Source organism: Delphinus delphis, chromosome 8, assembly GCF_949987515.2.
Source record: "Delphinus delphis chromosome 8, mDelDel1.2, whole genome shotgun sequence".
Lineage (NCBI taxonomy): Eukaryota > Metazoa > Chordata > Mammalia > Artiodactyla > Delphinidae > Delphinus > Delphinus delphis.
Window position 1 is genome coordinate 5,834,803 of NC_082690.1, and position 17,675 is coordinate 5,852,477.

At 50.3% G+C, this 17,675-nt stretch overlaps 1 long non-coding RNA gene across 8 annotated transcripts in view; it reads right to left on the reverse strand.

Moving 5' to 3' along the window:
- The window catches only part of LOC132429402 (uncharacterized), a 285,989-nt gene that overhangs the window by 169,637 nt on the left and 98,677 nt on the right, over nt 1-17,675 (reverse strand). The gene's annotated exons all lie outside the window — the stretch shown is intronic.

The following is a 17,675-nucleotide window of genomic DNA, read 5'->3' on the forward strand; positions in this document are numbered from 1 at the left end:
AATTAGCCCTGCGGCTCTGGCCAAGTACTTAACCTTTCTTAGCCACAGTTTCCTCATTTGTCAAATGGGGATAATCATACTTAGCTGGGCCACACATTTCTATGGAGGGAATCCGATATGTGAGTGTAGGAGAAAATGCTACAAAAATCATGCAGTACTACAGCATGGGGTCTAAGGAACCCAGCTCGGCCCTGCACTTCTTAGCAGAGCCACCTTGGACACATCATCTGACCCTCAGTTTCTTCATCTGTACAATGTAAATAACAATAATAATTATGATGATAATAATAATAGTAATGCCTATTTCTCAACGATTTGTCGCATTTAGTGAGATGATGCATAAGAGCACTCACAGAAGACCTAGCACATAAGAAGCATCAAAAAGCATTCTTTTCCCACTGTCCGTCCATCAGGAATGTACATACTTTCCTAAGATGGAATCCAAGGCATGTGGGAAACTTCAGATTCACGGAGTCATCTCGTTTTCTGCCAGAGAGAAACAGGCCTGCTACAGTGGAGACACCACCACACCACCACCTGCATTTTTCTGATTCCCAAGCCCGTTCCCCTGCTGTCGCGCCGTGTCCCCCACTCCTTGACTGGGAGCCCCTTATGAAAGTTCCAGTTAATATGCGCTTGACAGGCTGGCTGGGAGGCCTGTCTCTGGACTCAGGAACTCAGAGCATGCTACACTTGAGAGCTGGTTACAGTTCTTGCAAAAGAAGGGCAGTAGGGAGCTGGAGATTTGGGTCAGCAGAAAACTCCTTAGTAGTCAGCATCTTTCTAAGGAAGAAAGAGACAGCCTGGGAATGACTAAGCAAGCGGCTATTCACTGTCGGCTCTGGACACAGGGGTGCCCACAGACAGCCAAACCCTGGGGTCAGGTCTCTCTATATCTTTGCAGAGTCTTCAGACCTCACGGCAAACCTTGAAACAAACAACTTCACCAAGCTCCCTACACTGAACAAGAAGGCGGGAGGAGCGTGTGCACAGAAACCTGGACCCAGTGGACCAGGACAGAAGAGCCCCCACCCCCACCCCCACCCACACCCACACACTCCTCTAGGGACAAGCACGAGAGAGATTAGCTACATAAACCAGGCAGGCTTGTAAAACAGCTGAAGAATTAAATACTCAAGAATGTTTTGGCCAAGCTGCTGACCCATTCCCTCCCCTGCAAAGCCCAGGGAAGGAGAGGGAGGTAGAAAGAAAAATAAAGAACCAGGGGAAACAAAACCAAATTATTAAGTCCTTTTCATTAAATAGATAAACTCCATCTGACAGGCCCTCCCCTGGAGTCCTGAGGTACCATCAGTCCTGGGAAATGACTCGGGGCTGCGGTGGGGGAAGGAAAAGACACACAACAGAGATTCCTTGGTCTTGACTGGAGTGAGAGAGGCCATTTAGTCAACTCCCTTCACTCCAGTCAGATTCAAACAAGAACTGGGACGTGGATAGAGAAAGGGAGGATGAGCAGCTTGGTGACTGGATTGGACCTTGGAACTGGGAATCAGTCAGTTTCACGTTGGGCTACAGCCCTGACACATCTACCTGTGACGTGATAACACCCAGATCTAAATGTCAGACCCACATCTCCAGCCCCTACTGCCCCTCTCTTCCTGGAAGCATGTAACCAACCCAGTCACTGCATGTCCCCCTTCACTCCCCACCCATATCCACCCGTCCTTCTGCATCCCTTCAGCTAATGACATACTTCCATCATGAATAACCAGCCCATCAAGCTAAAAACTTCTGCCACCCTCCTCTCTCCCTTCTTTCTCATCCCCCAGATCCATTTGGTTACCGACTCCTGTCCTTTCCACTTAGACACATCGTCCAAATCAGGCCCACCGTCTGCAAATCTGTTACCACCAAACAAAGTCAGGACTGCGTCAGGATTGACTTTAAGTATCAATCCTCTGATTCGTTTCTCTACCATCAGTCTCTCACATTCCACGTCCTCTGCCACAATATCATAGATGGTATTGTACTAAAGAAAAAAAAATCAAATCAGACCAGTTCCTGATGAAAGACCTTCACCAGCTCAGTGCTGCCTTAGCAAGGACCACACGTCGCCAGCCCTTCACAATCTGACCCCTACCTTGCTCGGTGGCCGTGTCTCCCACCCTCAAGCCACAGTGCACCCTAGCATGACCAGGGCAACCCATCCCCTCCCATGATTTTGGGCTGATTTTGTTCTTCCGCCCCTGCCTGGGGTGTCCTTGCTTCATCTCTGCCCGGTGACCCCTTCCTCATCTCTCGAGGCCCAGTTCTAAAGACATCCCTTCCGAAAACTGATAACTAACTAGAACCTGCTGTACAGCACAGGGAACTCTGCTCAGTGCTCTGTGGTGACCTAATGGGAAGGAAATCCAAAAAAGAGGGGATATATGTATACGTATAGCTGATTCACTTTGCTGTACAGCAGAAACTAACACAACACTGTAAAGCAACTATACCCCAATTTTAAAAAAAAAAATGAATAACAAAAATAAAGACATCCCTTCCGTGATGTCTTCCCTGGTGTGCCAAGACAAAGCTAACCCCTTCCTCCCCCCTTTGCTCATTTCACTATTATAGCACTTATCACGGGTTTGTAACGATCCCTTCCTAAGTGTCCCACTAGAATGTGAGTTCCTCAAGTCTGCTCCTCACGGTTTATTCACATTTGCTTCAGCATGTGGCCTTTACAGGCACTTCTTCGATGTTTTACTAAACACATGAACAATAGGCACATAAATGATGACCAAGCAAGTTGGCACCAAGGACCCGGATAAACCACCCCCCTCTGTGGGTCTTGGTTGCATCATCCCTGCCACGAGGAAGTTGGAGCTCTAAAAACCCCATCTAGCCCTGACATTACACGATTTTATGAGTTTTCGCTGAGAGGTATCGGTGACTGGGCTTCTCCGTGTGAGAACCGAAGCTGAGAGCTGTAAATACATAAAGCAGTCGAGAGCCTTCTGTAAACACGGAGGCACAGGGGCCCTCAAGGGCAGACAGGCTGATGCGGAGGTAAGCCAGACGTCTTCATTAAGAGCACAGCAGTGCACAGCATCCAAACATGATACGAGAACTTGCAGTCTGATATGCCTGCAGAAACCCAGCCCCAGTCCGTCAGAGGAAGAAGGACAGAAGGGGCCAGGAAGGGACAGAAAGTGCCTACAAGCAGGTGGGAAGCTGGGCGACGGAGCACGGGAGGCTGAGCAGCCATGGCCCTTCCCCAGCACAAAAGCTGTCCTCTCCCACCCGATCTGCCGCAGGCAGAAACCTTCCAAGGTAACCAGACCGTCCTACCCACTCCCCCCAGGACTTGCGTTAACAGAACCGGCGCCTGCGCTGCTGCTAGCTCTGCTTCTCCCACCTGGAAAGCCTCTGTGGGCCCCTCTGCCCACGTATCCAGTGCTCACGTTCTTAATGCCCACCCCGTCGTCCACCCCAACCCAAAGTGACGTCTTCCTTCTCCTGGAATCCCGTAACAGCTCAGCTGCCTGGCTTGACCAGCAGCTGTGTACCAGTATCCAGCATAACACAGCACTGACAAACAGAAGACATTCAGTAAAGGCTCTTCTGGGTGAATGACCAGAGCTAAGGGGGCCTACAGAGAGGCATCCCTGCCCTCGAGGAGAACTCCGATGTAGGGAAGGAATAGCTCAGTGGAGGAAGAGCTGTTAAGACAAGTATTCACAGGAATACACCAAACCGTAGGGTTGTTGGTTTTTTGGTTTGGGCTTGTTTGGGGGATTTGGGGGGAAGCTTTCCTACTACCCACGTCCTCTCCCCAAATATTCTACAAGCTCCTTGTGGACAGAAACCAAGTTTCGTCTTTCCTCGCACATATACACCAAGTACATATTTATTGACTGATTTTCTGCATAAAGCCAGGATTACCTAAAAGAGAAAAACTACAGAAAAAGTAAGTGGAGGAAAAAGTGTCCTCAGAGAGGCTTCACCTAAACGAAGACAACTCAGGAGCTCGGTTAAGACTGAAAATGTTTGTTAGGCTGCAAGGAAAAGCATGGAAGAAAAACACCGAGAGGAAGGAGAGCAAATGGACAAGGGACGTTGGGGGAGGATAAATAATCATTTCAAAGAAACGCGGGGGTCTAGTTAAAAATGGACACATTTAGCGTGGACGGTGGCAGGTCACACAGCGCTGGACACATTATGCATTTCATTTCAGACAGAGTCACTTTCCTGTGGGGAAGACTGACGGGTACCAAAGCAGGTTCTATCAGAAAGTATTCGCTGGTCACTAGAAGAGGGAGAAGGTTCTGGAGAAACAAACCTAATCATTTCCTTCTTTGAATGATGGAAGAGCTGGGCTTTACACACACGGATACAGAAGCCCAGAGATGCTTGAGAATGAACAGGAGACTCGCTGATATAAGTAATTTCATTCCTATGGCTCGGCTCAGGAATGCTGTAAAGGAGGGAAGGAAGGAATGAGGGGAAGAGGGACGAGAGGAAGCAGGAGGGCAGGGAGGAGGGAAGGTCCACCGCCCAGTCTGGCTGCACCGTCCATGTCTCTCCTGTTTCCCCTCATGTCCTTTCCAAAGCTCTGCAGAGATACTGCCCAACCTACCACAGTGAAATTTAAGAAAAACAGAAGTACGTGGGGTGTAAAACCTAAAGGAAGAACCTCAGAATCCTAAGAACCACTGAGTTAATGGCCTCCCTTTAATTTTCTTCACACTGTGGAAAACAATACGCCTTGTTTTAATAAGATTACTGTGTCATATTTCTTGGCAGGCCTGGCATCGGGGAAAGGGCCATATCACCAGCACGGATTAACGTTCTCCTCCTGTGAAACGCAGGAGCTGTTTTTTTAAGGTGGAAACAATACTATTCTATCTTCACTACTTGTCTGGAACATGAGAAGAAGTGTCCTTATAAGGACGAGGAGGGAGGCAAATAAGATGCGCCAAGGTTTTCTTTCTGCCAAAACTTTTAAACCCAAAAAGATTGATTAAGTGAACATCAAAGGCAAACCAGAGAAGGGGAAGGAAGTCAGAAAAACTTCAGACAGAGTTATGTACGGAAGACAGGCGTAACCCTAATCACTTTCCCTTAATCACAGCGGGAGTGCTGTGCCTGGCTAAGAGGGGATGCTTACTGGGGATGGAGGGATGGAAGGATGGAGGGATGGATAGGTAGGCGGGTAAGTGGGTGGGTAGATGGGTGGATACAGGGGAGGGATAGGTTGATGGATGGGCGATCTGCGGGAATTAGACCCCTAGGCCCTAAGAGGGTCACCTTCCTAAATCACTACCCAGTCATAGGGCCAAGTCCTAAGGGAATTATCTCAGATAACTGCTTACGCTGTGATACAAGGAAGAGCAGTACTTCAATTACCTTTAGATGTGTTTTTTTAATGGGTATATATACACCTAGTGCCATAAAAAGGTTTATTACCTTTGACTCAGTAACTTCACTTATGAGAGTTTATCCTAAATTTTTTTCTCAAAAGAAGAAAAAGTTATTTGCATAAAGGTGGTTTTAAAGCATAATCTATAAAATTTAACAACCATAGCAACCTACAAATATTAAAGTAAATTATTTCAATTCTATAGACTATTAGCCATAAAATAACGAGAAAAATTATGAAAAAACATGGAAGAACGCCTATGGTAAGGGAAAATTCAACACTATATGTACATGTTTAAGGAGCATGTGTAAGTCTTGCAATCACAAAATATAAATAATAATTTCAGCTTTATATGTAACCGTGATAACAACTATGCAGAGGTATACCTGCATGTCAAGAGGCTGGAAAGAACCACCCAAAAAATAACATCAGTAAATAGGTTAAAATGGTAGAATTCTGGTGAATTATATTTTTTAACTTAAAATTTATTAAAATAGACTTGAGATATTTAATTCACTTTCACGTAAATAATATTTTCAGAGGAAAGAAAAGTAAGAAAAACATATTTTAAATGATTACCAGAGTTGCCCCAACCAGGCCCTAGTTAGCTCAGCATCTTACATTAAGTCACTGGGGAAGAGCCTAACGGTGAGGAGGGAGGAGGGGACATCTCTGAGCAGAGGACACTCTCAATGGAAGGGAAACGGGGAAAAGATAATATAAGTCTATGCAGGAATGTCTCTGAGAATCAGAGACTCCTGTCTTCCTCCTTGCCTAGTTCTCTCCATCCATCCTCTCTTTACCTGCCCTCCTTCATGACATTTCTACCCAGACACAGAGCTGGCAGCCCTTCCCAATGCTCTCAACATTTTATTCTCACGTCCTCTACGACTCCATGCCCACAGCCTCCAATACCTCAGCCTTAAAATACCGAGCATCTTAGTGTTCTATTGCTGGGTAGCAAATTACTACACACCTGGCCATACAAGACCACACCCTTTTATTACCCCACAGCCTTCGGGCATCAGGGCTCCGGGCTCAGCTCAGGGTCTCAGGAGGCGGTGATGGAGGCTACAGCCGGGCTGCATTCTCATCAGGAGGCTCAACTTGGGAAGAATCTAATGCCACTCATTTAGGTTGTGGGCAGAGGTGGCTTCCTTGCAGACGCATGACAGGGCCCCCGCTTCTCACTGGCTGTCATCCTGAGGCTGCCTTCAGGCCCTGGGGACCCCAGGAAGTCCCCGCCACGTGGCACCCTCCACAGGCAGTTCCGTGTTTGCTCCTTGGAGACCAGCAGCAGTCTCCCATTCTGGTCCACCTCCCACCCTGACTCTCCCTCATCACCACCGCAGCTTCACGTAGACCTCTGCCCCTCAAGACGCTCACATCTATCTTGGCTCCACTGACAGACTTCCAAAGGAAGCCACACCCTCCTGTTCAGGGAGCCCCAGGGATCTCCCCTTCGTCCCTCCCTCTCGTCAAGCTCCTTTCTTCCCTGGGCCTTCTGCTCTGCCCCTCCCCCTCTTCCCTCCGCTCCCCGCCCCCCCCTTTGCCGACTAGCTCCGCCTCGGTCTCAGTTTCCAGGGCACTTCCTCAGAGAAGCCTTTCCTGACCCTCAGACTAAGATGTCATAAAACGATTAAATAACCTTTTAGTAATTCCGGGTTTAATGCTTACTTGCTCTACAGTAAGTCCCCTACATACAAACGACCTCCGTGCTGAGAGCGTGCTTGCAAGTCCAGTTTGTTTGTAAGTCCAACAAAGTCAGCCTAGGTACCCAACTAACACAATCGGCTGTAGAGTACTGTACTGTAAAAGGTTTATAATGCTTTTCACACCAATAATACATAAACAAACAAACAAACACGAAAAATAAAGAAAACAGTTTTAATCTCACAGGACAGTACCTTGAAAAGCACAGGAGCACCAGCTACATCACCACTGCTTTTACGCTTGCTTCCGGACATCCTGGGCTTGAAATAAAGATACTGCACTACTGTACTCCATACAGTACCGTAACGTACACAAAAGCACAACCACTTGGAGAGGATGCACGCACGTGACAATGTACACCAGACACGTGAACTAACTTATCTAATCGGACATGCGAACGCACGTTCGCATCTTTGAAAGTTCGCAACTTGAAGGTTCGTATGCAAGGGGCTTACTCTATTGAGTTGTAAGCTCTATGGAAGAAAGAAAATGTCTCCACCTTGCTTGTTCCCTGCTGTAGCCCTGGTGCTTACTTCCTTCAGTGCCTGGAGCACACCAAGCACTCAGTGGATTTATGATGAATGCATTAATTAATACTGTGTAGGCAACATCTCTGAACCTTCCACCCAAGCCTCCATGCTGTGACTTCTGAGGCTGCCACCCTCCTGAATCTTCTCTCCCCAGGTTGTCAGCAGTGTCTTCCTAATGGCAAAGTCTTCCCACCTCTCACCGCTACCTGTTTGTAGCCCCTAGCACACGGACTCCTCCCTTTCTCAAAGGCTCTCCTAGCCTTGGCTTCGGAGCCCTAAACTCTCCTGATTCCCTTCCTCGCCCTCTCATCACCCCACCTGTGTTGCCTTCGAAGATCATCTTCCTCTTTTAGAATTTCTGCTTCACCTCCATGTGGAGAAAACCCAAAGCCAGTACCCTGACCGCATCTGAAGCTGGCAGCTGGACCTGCAGCCTCTGTAGCTTCAGTGATTTACCAACTGAACTTGAACTCAACCTCAGAAAGCCCCCTCCCCTTCCTTCCTTGGTTCCTCATCTCTGTTGTCTGTTAACGTCAACATCACCTGAGTTCAAAGCCTCAGAGTGACCGTCAGCAGCTCCCGGCCTCCCCCCAAGTCGTCTCCTGCGCCCAATCCTTCCTCTCCGCCCGCTTGGCACTCATTCCTCCTCGTGTGCATCCCAACAGCCTCCTAAGTGATGACCCCCACCTCCAGACCCAGAGGACCGCTTACCAGGTGTCTTTCTAGAGTACAGTTCTGGTCATGTCCCTCCAACACATGATAGTCCACAGTGACCATCATTTGCCTAAAAAAAAATCCAGACTCCTTATATGACCTTATGTGGTCCCCACGACCTTGCTCCCAGGGCTCTTCCTCACCTTGCCTCCACCCTCACCTGCACTCTCATCTCATCTCCCCAAGGGAGTCACTGCTTCCACAACTGCTCACCTCTGGGCCTTCACTCAATGGGCTGTTCCCTGCTCCTAAAAGGCAAAACTAAAACAACAAATAAAAGCACCTGCCTACCCCTCCAGGGTCAATTCAAATCTGACTTCCTCCAAGAAGACTGCAGGTCCAGAATCTGCTCTTTCCTTTGCATTCCAGCCTCAGCCTGTGCCACTGCTGGAGCACCGTGCGTGGTTTTGTAATAACCCTTCGGGCATGGCTAACCCCTACCACTAGACTGTGCTTCTCGGAGACCTGATCGTCTCCATCTGTGCCGTGTCTCCCGTGCTGAGCCAAGCCCCGGCCCAGAACCGGTGTGCGATAAAAGGTTCTTACGTTGAAAGACCAAGGTTGGCCCAGCGTGAGGCTCCCTTTGCCCAGGTCCCGAGAGCTGCTCCCGTTAGTTTGGAGCGATTCAGGCTCGCCTCTACCACAACTCTTTACCTCGGCAACTACAAACAGGAAATCCAGGGGGAGGAAAAGCTGTGGCTGATAGAAAAGCAAGCTCTCAGCCCAAACCTCCAGCTGCCTTGTTAAAATGAACAAGCAGCAGAGAGAAACCTGTGGCTTAGGAGTTGGGTTTCTTATTGTTATTACACACACACACACACACACACACACACACACACACACACACACACACACACACACACACACACACACACACACACACTGGCTTTAACAAGCAGCTGAATGAACAAATGGAAGATGAGAGGCAGAAAGAGATCTGGGGGCTAGAGCACAGAACCAGTGGACCTTTTTTAAAACCCCCATGAGGAGAGTGGGGTGTTACAGTGGGCCTGACTGTGCCAGGGGGTGTCAGAGCCCCCCAGATAAAACGAAGCCTCAGAGCCAGGACCAATCAGAGACAGCACAGCTTACACAGGTCACACTGTAACTGCCTCTCTCTCCTCTACATGTGTTCAAATCCCAACCGAGCGTCCAGCACAGCAGGTAAAAACGGGGGCTGTGCTGGCGTCGTGGGTCTGTCCCTTCCTAGGGAGGGGGGTTCCCTGTGTCTCAGGGCCTCTCTGCTATGATGGGAATAGAATCACAGTGCTCGATTCTCAGGGCTCTTAGGCTTACAATTTGGGTTGGCCAAAAGGTTCGTTCCGGTTTTTCCATAACATAACATCTTATGGCCTTTTGGCCAACCCAATAAGTGAGATAATATACGTAAGCAAACAGTTCAGAGCATACTCAAACCCTCCATCCATCCATATTAGGGTTTTTTCTTTCTTTTTGGCATGTCCACTGCACGTCAAACACTGCTGAGTGAAACTGAAATTTAGATTCTTATGTGGGTGTGACCTGTCAGGGAGAGCTCCCAGCACTTAGACGGGGAGGTGACGGCACCAAGCAGGACCGACACGGAGGCCAGGGGCAGTCGTGTGGACCCGGGGGCTGGGCTGCTGCAGTACTGGGTGCTCCCACCTTTTTCTCCACCACCTTCGTTTCCTGGGAAAGTCCAGTTGCCCCGGGCCCAAGGCATCCCCCATCTGTCAAGGCAGGGTCGGCCCCAGAAAGAGTTATTGCCAAACTGCCGTGCTATCCCAGTGCTCAAACTGAAAAGAGAACTGTTCTCAGCAGGCTGGGCCTGTGAACTCTTTTCAAACTGCGTCCAGCTAGGGAAACTCCGTTTTCCCACTGGTGTTTGCCCAGGAGGCTGACACACACCCCGGATCCCCTTCTACCCTCCTCACCATCCTCTCCTGCTTCTGTGGACGTCCTTGGCCTTCAGCCGAAATCAGGGGTGCGCTGTGCACATGTAACAACCAGCTGTCGTGTGCCGCTTTCCGTGGTGAAAGTGCTCTCACCACGGAGTTGGGAAGAGATGCCCTCCGTCAGGTCTTGTGACCCCACGAGCCGGCTCCAGGACACGGAGCCCTCGCCGTGCCCTCCCCTCCTCCCCCATGGCCCTGCAGTCCTATCTCCAGAGGAGCTACTGCAACTGCCTTTATTCTTTCTACCTCCCTCATTTCTTTCAGGTCACTGAAAGCGAATCATCCTTTGGAAGGCAAGTCCTAGTGTCAAGGAATCTAGGTTGTTCTCAATGCTAGGAGCGTCCAGGACGGCCACGTACAGCCACTCGGCCACGCAGGGCACAGCTCCACCGGCACCATCCACGGGGACTTTAATGTGAATGGTAACCCCAAGATTGGTGCGGAATGAGGGGCCTGGGAGTGTCTGCACTGCAGTGAAAGGGTGTTCCTGAGTTAGGGGCAGAACAGAAACCACAAGGCTCCCCAAGACCCCCATTCCTGGGCGAATTCTTGGTCTCAGCATTATCTCCAGCTGCCGGAGACTCTAAGCAAATTGGTGCTGGGGGGTCTCGGCAGGTCACATTATCCTGTCCTCTCCAAAGAAGCACTTAGACATTCACCCTAGGAGTTGCCTCTCTGCCAACCTACTGAATCAGTTCATTTTTTAATTGATTCAACAAACAGAGAGCATCTCCTAGGTTCCAAGGAAATGCATTGAACAGAATAAGAAGTTCACAGCCTAGTGGGTGACCCAGACAAGCAAGCCAGCTCTTTCTCATCACATTGAGAGATATGTACACACCAGGAAAGGAGCATCACCACAGGTAAATTTACATCTGCTAATAGCGACCGTGTATTGAAGGCTTACTCTCAGCCAGGACTCTGCTAAGCATCTCCTAGATGTTATTTAATCGCTACAGCGATCTTATCAGGCAGATATTATTATCCCCACTCATGCATGAGGCTTTAGAGGCCTGGAGACATCATGACTTGCCCGAGGGCACACAGCGACGAAGTGCACAGGTGGGTCTGGCTACACAGCACTTGCTCTTGAACTCTGGGCTACACCAGACCTCAAACTGTCTTGCAGTTAATGGTGGCTAATCTCTGGTCAGTTAAGGGCCAGATCTTTCTCTGTATCCTCTGGGGGCTGCTGAGCTGCAGACTAGCCAGAGGGACCCAGAGAAAGAGACCCTCCAACTACCCAAGGAACATGCGGTCCAAGTGTGGAGTCGAACAGCCACCAGGCCACTGCAAGTCACCCCACTCCTCGAGCCCACTTCAGATGCTTCCTTGGAAATTCTGACTCTGAGATCTTAAATGGCAGCTCAGCGCTATTTCTGAAAGCACACATGACAGCCAGCAGACATTTGGTTTTCTTCTTCTTAACAGGCCCTTGTTTCTAAAATGGAAAACCTGGAGAAACCAGTGGAGTAGAGACAAGGTTTTAAGTTGAAGGGAGAAGGGTAAAAAGGAAGAGGGAATTTCACTCCTGGAGAATCATTCTGCCAAGCCAGACCCCCTCAGATGAGGCAGAAGATGGAATTTGGGGACACGATGACCTCAGGAAAATCTCCAGGGACTCCAACTAGCCTGGTTCCAATGACACTTAACAGCTCATCACCCTTGCCAGCTCTGGACCCAGCTGAGTTTGGCCTTTTGAAGCCCTGCAGAATCTAGCCCACTTGCTTCTCTTCCTGATATGCAGAGATCTTAGAAAAAGTAGCCAATCCGATTCCCCTCAGGTAACAAAGCAGGATTCAAGATGTAGGGAGAGAGGCTCTCTCAGCTGTCTAAGATCAGAAAACAAGTCCATGGCAGGCTTTGGAAATAATAGGACTAATTTCCCCGGGCTTTGGTTTCCACAGCCAATCTAAAGAAATCCAGGCAAAGGATCCAGGGCCTGAAGCAAACACACAGTCCAAAAAAAAAAAAAAAATGATTAAGAAGAGAGTTTGTGCGTCACAGCAATTGGAAAAATCAGGACATGACAGTTTCTTCAACGTCTGTCTGACTGCACAAAGTAACACAAGTCTTAAGACTTCCTTCTCCATTCCTTCTCCTGACCTCTGAGCCTCAGGTATCCCGGAAATCCTGTCCCACTTCAAGTAGCTAATAGACCTAAGAGTTTTCTTTTCTGAGCACAGAGAGAGTGGGAATAAACACTAGTGACTGAGAAACCGTGGGCAGGACAAGGCAAAATTCCAGGTGGACTTGTGCAACGGAGAAATGTTCCAAACTCTTCTCACCGGTGATGCTTCTGATTGAACAGGGCCCACACCACAACATCCAACCATTCCTGTGGTCCGCAGGCCGCGGTTGCTTGGACGGGGCCATCAGGCCCTGAGCCAGCCAGATTGTGGAAGTGAGTTCCTCCTGGCAGTAGGATTCCCTGAGCTCTGCAGCCAAAAGCCACGTGGGGACAAGGCAAATCCAAATCTTGGCCCCTACCTGGAAGCCACAGCTCACATCGGAGACTCAAGGAAGATTGCCCTTGGGCCTCTGGCCAGCTCTGACCCCTGTGGCTGGAGCCCTCAAAGAAGGTCCCTGGATGGCAAATAAAAGACTTTCTTTGGGATTCACAGTCTCTTCAAAGGATGTTCTCTCTGGTCAAATAATACAACACACATTTTTCAGGGAAAGGGAGAAAGCAGAGGCTGGGGGCAGCACCCATGAACGCCCCCAGGCCTCCTCTTTCCCCCATCACCTTACGGCAGAGGAGAGAAAACCTGGGCTGGCCCAGGCCCACTGGGACGAGGGTGCCCAACAGACGGTGCCCAGGCTCATCCTGGACACATCCCCAGCTGGGACACCCGCCTGGCTGGGCTGCCCTCCTTCTAACCCTGTTTGTCTTATTTTCTCCAAAGAGCCCCCTGGACAAGGAAGAGACAGTTAGAAATCACTTCTTTTCAGATCTTGAAAATGAGGCTCCTAAGGGTTGCTGAGTTAGGGAGGAAGGGGAACATTTGCGTCTCTCCCCTTCACCCCAGTGGGTTCCTAAATCTAGTTGCCAAAGAGGTTCTGAGGACTTGCCGGTTGTTCTCAGATGCCTCGTTCACCAGCCCTGAGCCTGAGCCCAACTCGATCAGCCCAACATCTGGAGAAAGCTCCTGTCCAGAACCTTCTCCTCTTCTTAGTGGAGGGAGTCTGGGGACACAGGAGTCCCTGTCCCTACAAGAGACTCATTGGAAGCCTGCAGATGACTCGCTCACAGGAAGAACATCTTCCTCCTTTTAGAACCCAGGGTCCCAGCTCCCAGATCTGCGCTCCCCATGTTTCTATATGCTATTCTCATTTAGTTTTAACTTCAATTTTCTTTTTTCTCCCCATCAACTACAGTCTAAAATCCACTGCAAGGTCATGCCCCAGGAGACAGAGCTAGGAATCCAGCAGTGCTAATGGAAGGGCCTAAGGACCTGGGGTTCCAGTGCAAGTGGTGTTTTGAATTTAAGTTGGTTCCCCTCCAGGATTTGGCACAGAGTGGTCTAGAGCAGGCTTCTCAGGATTTTCAAACTAGAATGCGGCAGGTGAGACTGACAAGCCAAGGTGGGGGAATCCAGAGCTATCCCTGGAAACCCCAGGAGCGTTGATAGAAAGCCTTCTCCAAAAACCACAAGAAAAGGTGACCAGAGTGAGCAGATCACACTGTGCCATTAACTGCTTATATGACTATCAGCAAGTCACCTGTTGGAACCTTAGTCTCTTCATCTAGAAAATAAGAAAGAGATCGGGGAATCTGGGGTTAGCAGATGCAAACCAGCATATATAGGATGGATAAACAACAAGGTCCTACTGTATAGCATAGGGAAATATATTCAATATTCTATGATAAAACATAATGGAAAAGAATATAAAAAAGAATTATACATATGTATAACTGAATCACTTTGCTATACAGCAGAAATTAACAAAACACTGTAAATCAACTATCCTTCAATAAGGCTAAGAGCTACCGAGAGCAGGAACTCCATCTTTACGGCGTGCTGTGTTAATGTGCTGTGTGCTATATGCAAATGTATGGTGACGCACGCTTCAGAATGGCTCATCCCTCCCGACAATTATCTCACACCTACTCACAGGGCCCTGTGCCAGCCCAGCTGGGGACACAGCCATGAGGAAACAGGAAATCTCTCTCTCAGGGAGCTCAACCCAGCTAGAGAGAGACAGGGCCCTTCATGAGCAACAGACACAACTGTTCTCGGCGCTCTAACGGCGGGATAAAGAAGGTCCAGAGGAATCGCTCAGAGGGACATACCAGGAGTCGGGGAAGAAACGGAGTATAACCAAGGTCTCAATTTACGGTTGTGGTTTGGACATGAGGGAAGGACAGTGGAAGCAGAAGGCACAGTGACGGCAAAGGCGTCCTGGAGTCCCGGGAATGTTCGTGGAATGATGAACGTGGGTGAGGGCCAGGGGCAGGACAAGGAGAGGGACACCAGGTTGGCAGGACAAGCAAGGAGAGAGCTGAGGGCCTTGAACACCAAGCTGGGGAGAAGAAAGTGTTCTCAAAAGACAGCGAGGTTGGCTTTCGTGCTGCCTCCACGTTTGCCCTCCCTTCAGCCTCCCAAACCTGATCAGATCCCAGACCGTCACGTCCCGGGATGAAACGAGCCCAGCCTGCCAGCCCTGTGCTCACGTGACCTCAACACCAAAGAGTGGCCAGGTCCAATCAGAGCATCGCCCACCGCACACTTGTCTTTTCACATGAAACTCTAGACCATGGAAGGCCAAAGGCAACGACACTCCAGACCTCTCCTCCATGGGGAGGGGCTCTGAGCCAATCGCCCCTGTCCAGGGCAGTCACTGGCTGGGAGGGTAGAGGTCCAGGCTGTGCCGGGACACTGCCTCCCGACTTGTTCGTTTTGGTACATCACACATCACAGACACAGCACTGAGGCCATCAGGATGCTCCCCAACCCCGCCGGGTCTCCTGCTGAGCCAGCTCCAGCCCAGCCCCAGGGGAAGGATGGCGACGGGGCTGCCAGTCAGCTTCTCCTGCGGAGGCGTCTCCCCCATGCACTGAGCAGTTATCTCTAAGGGTGATTAGGAAATAAAACAGCTCCTTTCCCATTAGCCGCAAACTGGCCCATTTGGGCCCTGAGACAGCCCAGCTCCAGGAAACCCGGGCTCAGCAGACGGCTCAATTAGAGCAGGTGGTCTCCCCACCCCGTACGTTCTCCTTCTGCCTTTTCTTGTTTGGGGCAGCAGAGCGGGGCGGGGTTGGGGCGGGGGGGCGCCTTGAGGTTGAACTTGTTGAAAGTGCAAGGGGAAGAAAATTGTTCTCATCTGAATACACAGAGTCAGCTGTTGCCAGAGGGTGAAATCTACCCAGGGTGAGCTCCCCTTACAAGCCAACGCGGTATTGGGCCGCAAGGGGCTCTTGAACTTGGGCCGGCGCTATCTGGGTGACCCTGGAGACGGCTGCCAAGTAGACGGGATGCCCCGAAGGGAGGCGAGACAGCAGGGGTGGGTAAGGGTGCGGGCGGCGGGGAGATCTTGGCCCACACTTGTGTTGCAGGCATTCAACACACACCAGCCCTCCGTCCATGTCAGTGAGGGAGGGGGCAGCGGACGGGGGCACCTGCACCACAGATCCCAGTTCACAGGGCCTGTCTCTGACCCCTCAGCCGCGGGGCTTGCGGGTGGGATCTCTGGCTGCTGCATCTCCAGGATTTCTGGGAAGAAGCTGATGTAGTGAACGGGTGCCCTGGATACTCCCGGTGATGTGACATCCTGAGAACATGCCCCAGCTGCTTTGGGGTCACCCAACCCTAGCAAGCAGCCTGGCTGCCCCAGAAACTCAGAAAACTTTTCCATTCTGAGAGTTACAGCAAATGGGCTCTGGAAAAAGAGAGCAAAAGGACAAATGTGAAGGGAGGAATGGGGAGGGATGGGGAGTGAGTGAAAGCAGAGAAAGGAATCTACGTGGTACCCTAGAAAGAGCACTAGAATGGTCCAGAGACTGAGTCCTGGTCCCTGCGCCTTTTAAACTAGCCCGATTGATAACTTCAGGCCAGACCCTCACTCTCCGGTCCAAGAGGGGAGCTGGGCTATGTTACCTGAGGTTCCGTCCAACTCTCAACTAACACGTGGTGAAACCAAAACACAGGAGCAATACCTCCAACTCTGCCCAGGTCATGGAGAGCGTCATCCTGACCCCAGATGTCCCTGGCGTCTGCTCCAGGGATTGAGAGAAAAGTGCTCTTCTTCTAAGACCTGGAGATGCTGTTGCACACGTTAAGCCAGGTAAGCCAAATTACACGGAAAATGCATTTTCTGCACTGGTGGGAAAGTGTGCAGAGAAATAAAGACTCAGACGGCAGCGTTTCTGCTTCAAAGGGGCAGGGAAAACCGAACACGGCAGGCCATTGACCGACAGCAGTAGAAGCATCCCTTGCACTGAGGCATCTTCGAGGAAGAAAGGGGCAACCTGCAGAGGGACATTCGCACTGTTTTTCCCAGTGGGGCCAGCTCTACACCACAACCGCCACTCCTCCCGTTTACGTGGTGCTTGACACGTTCCAAGGCTCAGCATGCGTTCGACTTTGCTCCAACCTCAAAGCCCCCAAGTAAAGGAGGTGGCAGCAGTGTCTCCACACGGATGAGAAAACCAAGGCTCGCAGGTTAAGGGACGTCCAGCGCTTCCTCCACACCTGCAGCATCTCCCATGAGGCTCATCTTTGGGGGCCAGTAGAGGACAGGCAAGAGCAGAGGGGAAAGCAGTTACAGTGCCAAGGACTGGGGAAAGGAGCCTTGGGTTCCATTTCAGGGTGTGTTTTATATCTCCATTTCTTAGTATCCCCTCCCAATTCCCCCAACTCTTCAACATACATCAGAAATGTCAGTGCTTTCTGGTCAGGATGTAACAAACTGCAGACTAACAAAAAATGCATAGAACAATGAGAAGGGATCATCTAATCTACCCTGTCATTTTACAGATGGGGAAACTGAAGCCCAGAGAGGTAAAGTGACTGGCCTAAGGTCACACAGCTAGCTAGCAACAGAGCCCAGGTTAGAACCTGCTATTCCTGACCCCTGACCATGCCGGGCAAGTCAGAACTCCCGGCCGATGGGAATGACCGGGGAAGGACCTGGGAAGTTCCAAACGCAAGCGGTCCCTCTGTGCCCTTCCCCCCTCCTGTCTTGAGGTCGCACCCCCAGGCCCATATGCTCCACATCAAAGTTGGAGGCTGAGCCAACAAGCCTTCCTCTCATATGGAATGACTCTGATATTCACGTCCGAGGCTCTCATTCCAACTGAAAACCTGATGCCAATCCAAATACAGCAGGCTAATCAGAAAGCTCTTGGTTCTTTCCCCTTGTTTACAGAGCCACACTGGAGGCCTGAGCCCCTCTGACATAACTACACAGCTGGTG